The sequence below is a fragment of the Zonotrichia leucophrys genome, chromosome 10 (genome assembly GCF_028769735.1).
Source record: "Zonotrichia leucophrys gambelii isolate GWCS_2022_RI chromosome 10, RI_Zleu_2.0, whole genome shotgun sequence".
NCBI lineage: Eukaryota > Metazoa > Chordata > Aves > Passeriformes > Passerellidae > Zonotrichia > Zonotrichia leucophrys.
In genome coordinates this window covers 7,014,605-7,022,177 of record NC_088180.1, presented here as the reverse complement: position 1 = coordinate 7,022,177, position 7,573 = coordinate 7,014,605, and positions in this window count along the sequence as shown.

Sequence of the window (7,573 nt, the reverse complement as noted above, 5' to 3'; positions counted from 1 at the left end):
CACAGCCTCTTGTCCAGCTCACTCCTGTCTCTGCCTATCCTGAAGAGAGTTTGCCTGGATCTGAGTCCCTTTGTGCAGGGAAGTGCAGTGCCAAGTTCATTCTGACGTGACCGATGGAGCTGTGGAGGTTTTGTGGCTCTGTGGGGAAGCTCTGCCCTTCAGGCACATCAAAGATGCAGCTCCTCTGTCTGTGTGCAGTGCTGACTGTGAGTGTGGGGTGTCAGCACAGCCGCTGTGCTCAGCACCGCTTCTGACTCCCGAGTCTGTCCTTGGTCACCTCAGGGACCCAGAGTGCAGCTGAGCTCGTGTTTGTGACAGAGACAGAGACAGAGACAGACTCTGCCATGGCCTGGCCAAACAGGGGAGCTCAGACCCAGCCGTGTCAGCTGCCTTTTAGCAGGGCTGCAGCAGCAGCAGTGGCAGAGATGCCCAGTGCCTTCCCCAGCACACATTCCCAGTTTGAACTTTACTCCAGTAACAATTCTAAATCCAGCCTTTATCTTTCACCACATGTTGTCCTGTTTGCATATACTTTCTGATCACAAGTCCTTCATCTTTTTTTTTCCATTTGATTTTTTGTGTGTGTGTGTGGAAGAGATGCATGTTGGGATACCTTTGTTAAATACAGTTCTATAATTAGCATTTGGAATATTTTAGGAAAGCTCTCCTGTAAATCTAAAGCATTGGGAGGTATTAAAATGGACTTTACCTTTTTTTCCTCCAGCTACTGTGTAGGTGCTGCTAAAAAGATTCTGGATTCTTCATTAATTAAAATTTCCCCAAGAATTAAACATTTTCCCCCAACATCTGGAAATCGTGGCAGACCAAAAGTAAAACGGAACCATGTGTAAAAGACAACCGAGACAGTGGGTGGTAAACTTTGCTGTTTGTTTGGAACACCAATACCTTCTGCATCCAAAACCCCTCGCCTGTGGATACTGAAATGTCCTGTGAAAGGAAGGAACTTAAAGCACTTTAAAGCCTGGCAGCACACCAGGAGTGGGGCTCCAGCAGGGATGAGGAGCAGGCTGGCACCTCCCTGCCTGGGCACAGGCTGGGGCTCCCTGCTCCCAGTGCCCTGCTCCCAGGGCACCCCCAGCCGGGCTGCAGGGAGGAGTCCCTGGGGCACGGCAGGCCCAGCTCTGCCCTCCTGCTGCTCCTGTGCCCAGGGCAAGGAGGTGGAACTGCCAGGCTGGGGGAGAAGGGTGCTAAGAGGAGACTGCTGCAATCCCTTCTCCTCTCCCCTCAGCTCTGTGCTGTGCAGAGCAGATAAGTCAGGTGCCAACTGGGGGCTGTTTTGTACTGTTTAACCTTAATTTGTTTTACTGAAGTTAATCCCTCTGTCAACCTGGATGCCTTGGCAAAACAGGGAGAGTTTATTTTTTGGTGAAGATAAAAATCCACTGCTAAACACTTACCACAAGCACGGTGTGTGCACGTTCAGAACTTCAGCTGCTCACTGCAGTCAGCTCAGCTTGCTTGTATCAGTCAGAAACCGTCCAGAGCAGGCTCTGAAACTGCAAATTGTCTGGGCTGTAAAGAGAATCCCTTTCAATTCTCCTAATCCTGACTTTTAAAATGTTTTGATGCAATTAATAATATCTGTTAAATAGAACCTGATTAAAAAAAAAAAAAAACTTATACAAAATTATACCAGCTGAGATAAATATCTTTCTCAAAATAGTGACTGTAACTTGTCCTGGAGGGCAGAAAGGAAAAAGAAATACTAGTATTGGTCTAATACAAATAAGGAAGTTTTATGACCTTGAATGTGTGTGTATCAATTATAAAAATAAATTCTCCAAACTTGAAGTTATAATCTCATCTGTAGAATGAAATATCTGAGGATCTATGGCTCCACATTTACTTCCCAGCACCAATAAACGAACAGAGATGATCAGAATCATTAGTTTATCACAGAAGTGGAATTAATCACAGCCCGAGCTGTGTGTTGGCTGGGAAGACAACACGTAGCCAGTTGTTTGCTGCACAGCCAGATCAGGTGCTCCAGACTGCTCCCAAATGACTTTCTCTGAAATAACTGCTTTCACAATCAGGTGAGTTCTTTAGGACATTTGTGGGCTTAATATTTCCTCATGAGCTGTATTTGCTCAGACTAGAACCTGGATGTGCCAGAATGAGGATCCACTTCTCAAGATGCTGAATGGCCATTCTGTGGAAGAGAAATCTTCTGGGTGTAAATATGAAATGACAAGGTAGGGGAAAGTTTTGGATGATTTGAATGTTCAGTTCACACCTGCAAAAGCAAAATAATCAGTATTTCCTTTGCAAGGTGGCAGAGAAAGTCTTGCAGATGCACCTCCCATTCTGTTTGTACAATACATAGCAGAGAGAGCTCCCATCTGAACTCATCTTCTGTGTGCCACAAATGCTAATGCATCTGATTATGAATAGAACAGTTAAAGTTCATTAATCCCTAACACTACCTGACTAATTAAGATAAATGCACACAATATTGGTTTTAAAGTCGATGGACTCTGCTTCCAGTTTACCCGTTTAAATGGGTAACATTTAATTAAATGTACATTTAATTTGTTTATGTGTCTAATTAATAGCTGAAAATGTAATTAAACATAAAGCTTTTAAAATGCTTATTCATTTCCTAGCACACAAGAATAGTAAATGTGAGCACTATAAAATGCAAGTATAACAGAGGGCGAGAATGCTAAAAATTTAAAGGAAAAAAAAGGTAACAGCCTCCAGAATCTGAAGGTAGAAACCCAATATAAATGAGTGCCTGTCATTATCTGTAGCCAGCTGTTCGTCATTATCCTGTTATACAGAAGTAGAACAAATGTGTCAATAAAGCTCTCATTAAAAAGTGTTTTGGATATAAATGCAGATTCTGCATTTACAGGAGCATCAGGGAAAAGAGTGTGAATGACACCAAAATTGACACGTCAGGCTTTGCCGTCTGTTTTTCTGCTGGGGCTCTTTTTCCTATCTGGGATAAGTGATGAAAATTAACTGCAGACAGGTTCACTCCCATGTTTCTGTTCCCCTCCACTTTGCAGCTGGAAGGCTCTGCAAACTGAGCTGGTTGTGTGTCCCTCCTCAGGCCTTGCTGAACTTCCTTCCCTGGCCCTTCCCTGCCCAGCCCATCGCTGTTTCTGTTGCATGGGAGGTGGGTTACAGGCTGTGGGTTCTGAGTGTAAAGCTTCCGTTCCTTCCAGGCCCAGTGCTGGGGCTGCCTCGGCCACCAAGAGAGGAGTGGAGCTGTCTCCAGGGCAGGCAGGCCCAAGCTGGGGATGCTCAGCCTGGAGAAGGCTCTGGGAGGCCCTGCAGCACCTTCAGTGCCCAAAGGGGCCACAGGAGGCTGCACGGGGGTCGTTTCAAGGACATGAGACAAAGGGTAGTGGGTTTGACTGACAGAGGGCAGGTTTAGATCACACATGAGGAAGGAATTCTTCCTTGTGAGGCTGGCTGGGCACGGGCACAGAGAAGCTGAGGCTGCCCCATCCCTGGAAGTGCTCAAGGCCAGCCTGGATGGGGCTCTGAGCCGCCTGGTCTAGTGGAAGGTGTCCTTGTCCATAGGAGGGGGGTTGGAAGTCAGTCCCTTCCAACCCAAACCATTCCATGATCCTATGATTGACAATAACCTGTTCATTGGGGGAAAAAAAACCCAATCTATCCCATATTTGTTTTTAATTTATTTCATATTATTTAGTAATATTTTAAGCTCCATATGGAGTAAGGAGGAAATCTGAAGGAATTTTCATCTGAGATCTGAACTGCTACATTATAACCATACAACTTTTCTGCATATTTGCTAGAGTAATTTTTTCCTCCCTAGCCTATTAAAATTCCCTCTGCCCAAGGGCCTTGATCTCACAAATACATATGCACAGTTTATGCATAAGGTAGCCCTTCTCATTTCAGCGGGCACATTTCTGTACCTCATACTGGGTTTGTATTATTTCTTCACAGGTCATGAGTCTGATGCTTGCAGATCCTTCTGGGTTTTCTACAGCACCCAAGGTAGGAATCTGTGCAGCAAAAGCTTCAATGCTTCTTTTCTGTTGGAGGCCTGAAGACAAAACCATCAATGTAGCTTCTTTCTCTACTTCCCTGCAAGTGAAGCAAACCCAGAGCAGGAGGCTGGGTGTGGAACATAAGTACTTTGTATCTGTGCCTTTATAAAGAGATCTGGAGACGTCCATTTTGCAACAATTGAGAAGAAACTGGGTGGGTGGTGTAGAAGAGGGGAACTGTGAAGACCAAATGTTTAGGAGTATTCAACTGTAAACAGAGAGATAGTCAGTAAACAGTTCCTCTGAAGAGAGTAATTAATAGGCACATGTGAAGAGATGGAAAAGAAGATGTATCCCTCCTCAGCAGACATCAAAGGGCAGGCTGGACAGTGAGGAATTGCGCATTCCCAAGGAGCCCACACAGCTGTATGGACATTCGGCTAGGAAATGGAAGGCAGTGTCAGAGCTGGGGAAAAGAGGAGTGAGGGGTAAGACAGGCAGTGAGAAAGGAGCCCTGCAGCAACAAAGGAAGGAGCAGCACACTCTGTGGGCATGGGAGCAGGAGAGGAGAGGCATGGAGGTCCAAGCAGGTCAGCTCTTTCTGCAGAGGGGTCAAGCAGCAGAGAAGTTTTGCAGGATTAGAAAGAGTGATAAGACAGCGCAGTAGGTAGCCTCAAAATAAGATAAGGAAACAGAGGAGGAGCCACTGAAATGAATGGTTCTTCATTGTGATTCTCCTGCCTCTTGCTACATCTGAAAGCAGAACCCTGTGGCAGTTGGCCAGTTTGACAGGGAAGGCGATAAAAATAAATTACATCCTCTGTTTCCAATACAGCCTGAGATGTTTCCAAAAGAATGGGGGAAGGGAACTTTTCTGCAGGGAGAAAAGGTACTCACAAGATCCAAAAGTCATTGTCTGTTCTCTATAAAGGGGTGTCATGACTGACTCCACAGCGTACGTACTTGGCTCCAAAATGGGAGCTTGGAACACCCCACCTCTGGGACCAGCTGCTTTCACGAATGTTTCACTGCAAGACAAATATTAGTTCAAAATGAAGGAAATGCTCTTTTCTGTCTCAAAGAGCACACATGAAGCTGGGAAGAACAAATCAGAGAAACTGAGGCCAAGAAATTTGAAATTCCCAGTGTCCTGGGTGGTCTTTGTTGTTTAATTCTGCTTGTGTCATCAGTGGAGAATGTTCCTTTCCAAAACCTGACTAACACTTGGACAAGACAGATTTTCCCAATGACTTTGATTCACAGTTGAGCAGAATACATGCACGTCAGCAGTGTGGTTTTGGGTTACTTCTTCAAATCAGGTCTTGTGCCCCAAACAGAGTCTAAGGAAACAGGTTCTCTTCAAATGTCTTGGCACAAGTAGACAGGCATTTTTGCTGTAAAAGCAGCTTTAGCAAGGATAAATAATCTCTCTTGGACACAGCACTACAGGAGTGGTTTTGCACAAAACAAAACCAGAAAACAATGAGAAGACTGGACCCAGTAGATCTAAGCTGAAATGTTTGTAGGACCTGTTGTGACAGGACAAGGGGAATGGCTCTAAACTAAAAGAGGGTACATTCAGATGAGATACAAGCAAGAGTTTTTTTACAGTGAGGGTGGTGAAACACTGGAACAGGTTGCCCAGAGAGGTGAAAGATGTTCCATCCCTGGAAATCTTCAAGGTCAGGTAGGATGGGGTCCTGAGCAACCTTATCCAGATGAAGCTGTCTCTGCCCACAGCCAGGAGGGTGGGACTAGATGGCCCTAAAGGTCCTGTCCAATCCCAACTCTGTGATCCTAACAAACCTCCCCTGTCCTCTGTCTGTACTTTCCTTTTGGGCTGTGCTCTGTGCAAAGGGGGGGCTGCCCTGCCTCCTCTGATGTGTCAGGTGACACTTGGAGGGGAAATGTGTCCTTGTATGTTCCAGGGACAGAACTGTGGGTCACACAAGGCAGGGAATACTTTGCTCTCCACCCTGTGCTTAGGCCCAGGCAATTGCCCTGTCAGTAATCCACCATCACTCTCCCATTAAGAAAACAGTCCACATTTTTGTTTAACCACTTCTTGTGGAATAAGCCATCAGCTCCCAATGAACTGGAAATTAAAAGTAGATCTCTCCTTAAAGATCCAGAACAAATATATTATTCATTTTACCTGGAGATCTGTCCCATACCACTAGTGATTTTCCCAGAGAAAGATGCTGCATATGGCTAAAGGCATTTTTTGAGAGTTAGACATTCCAAAGATGTCTACTCAAGGGAAGAAATTTTGTGTTCCAGCAACTTAGAAACATTGGCTGCAGTTACTGCTAAGAATGGAATTGCAATTAGTCTTCTACAATCTTTATAGGCATGCCTGAAAAACAGAGATGTCAATATTGCAAATCTGAGAGGTCAGTGAGGCAGTGTCCTTTGCTGATAGACAACAGACCATTCCTCAAAACTCCCACTTGCTGGGCTGGTGGAGATAACATTTAGTGTGAGACAGAGCAGCTTTAGTTTTAGGGCAGGGGTGCTGCCTCTGTGGTTCTTTGGAATCCTCTTTGCTGGAAAACAACGTTGTATTATCCTCCAGAGATCAGCCAGGGCTGGTCTCCCATCTGTTCATGGATCTGCACCTGTTTTTCATTTCACCAACAGTGGCCACATGGCCTAAGATTGTGGGGGAATACAGAGAAGAAAATGAATGCGTGGCTCAGGCACTGGGGCTCTATTCAGAAGTTCTGAGTTTAAATCCTGACGGTGTAGCACAATCTTGGAAAGTATTTTCATTTTTGTCTACCTTACCCTCATCTGTAATGGACACAAAGGAGTAAATATTATTTTAGAGCCTTCTCCTTAGCCATTTTTTAACAAGAAATTGGAGAAAATTTTCTTCTTTGCTTCTTTCTCACCCATCACAGAAGACTTCACAGAAGTAAATCTCTATAAAACATGTCACTTATGATTCAACCTTTTCCTGTAGTTGCAGTTCTACTTATGAGTCCACTTGGATCTAACTTTAAAGTTCACCTTGCTCTCAATGGGTTTTTTACAGGATGAACTCCAAAGGTCCCTTTCCATTTCAGTTACTCCATACCTTGAGAGCATTGGTTCCAAATTAGTTTACCTTTTAGCAAATGCATTTATAGCACTTTATGAAAAAAAATATGATATAATTGAAATAACTTAAAGGTAGGCCATAAAAGAAAGCTGAGTCATGAAATAGAGGAAATATCTCAATAGCTGCCTCTTCAACATTAACATCTTCATTGTTAGCACCACATTGGCACTGCCTGCTAGTTTAAGGTCTGGTCTTGTCATTCAAGAAAAACATTCCAAAAAGGATGTTTCCATTGAGTCCAATGTAAATTAAACATCTGAATGTGAAAGAACTGATTTTATAAGTAGGCCTTACAAAACTACTGAGAGAGTGTGAACCACAGGTGTTTCAATGATAATGTTGTAAAATAATATAGTGATTTGGATCACCAGAAGCTGGATAAACTGGTATAATCTGAATTCTGGTAATATATATACTGGAGTTAGGAGTGAATGGAGACCTGAAATATAAACCTGACTCTGGAGATGGTTGAGAAGAA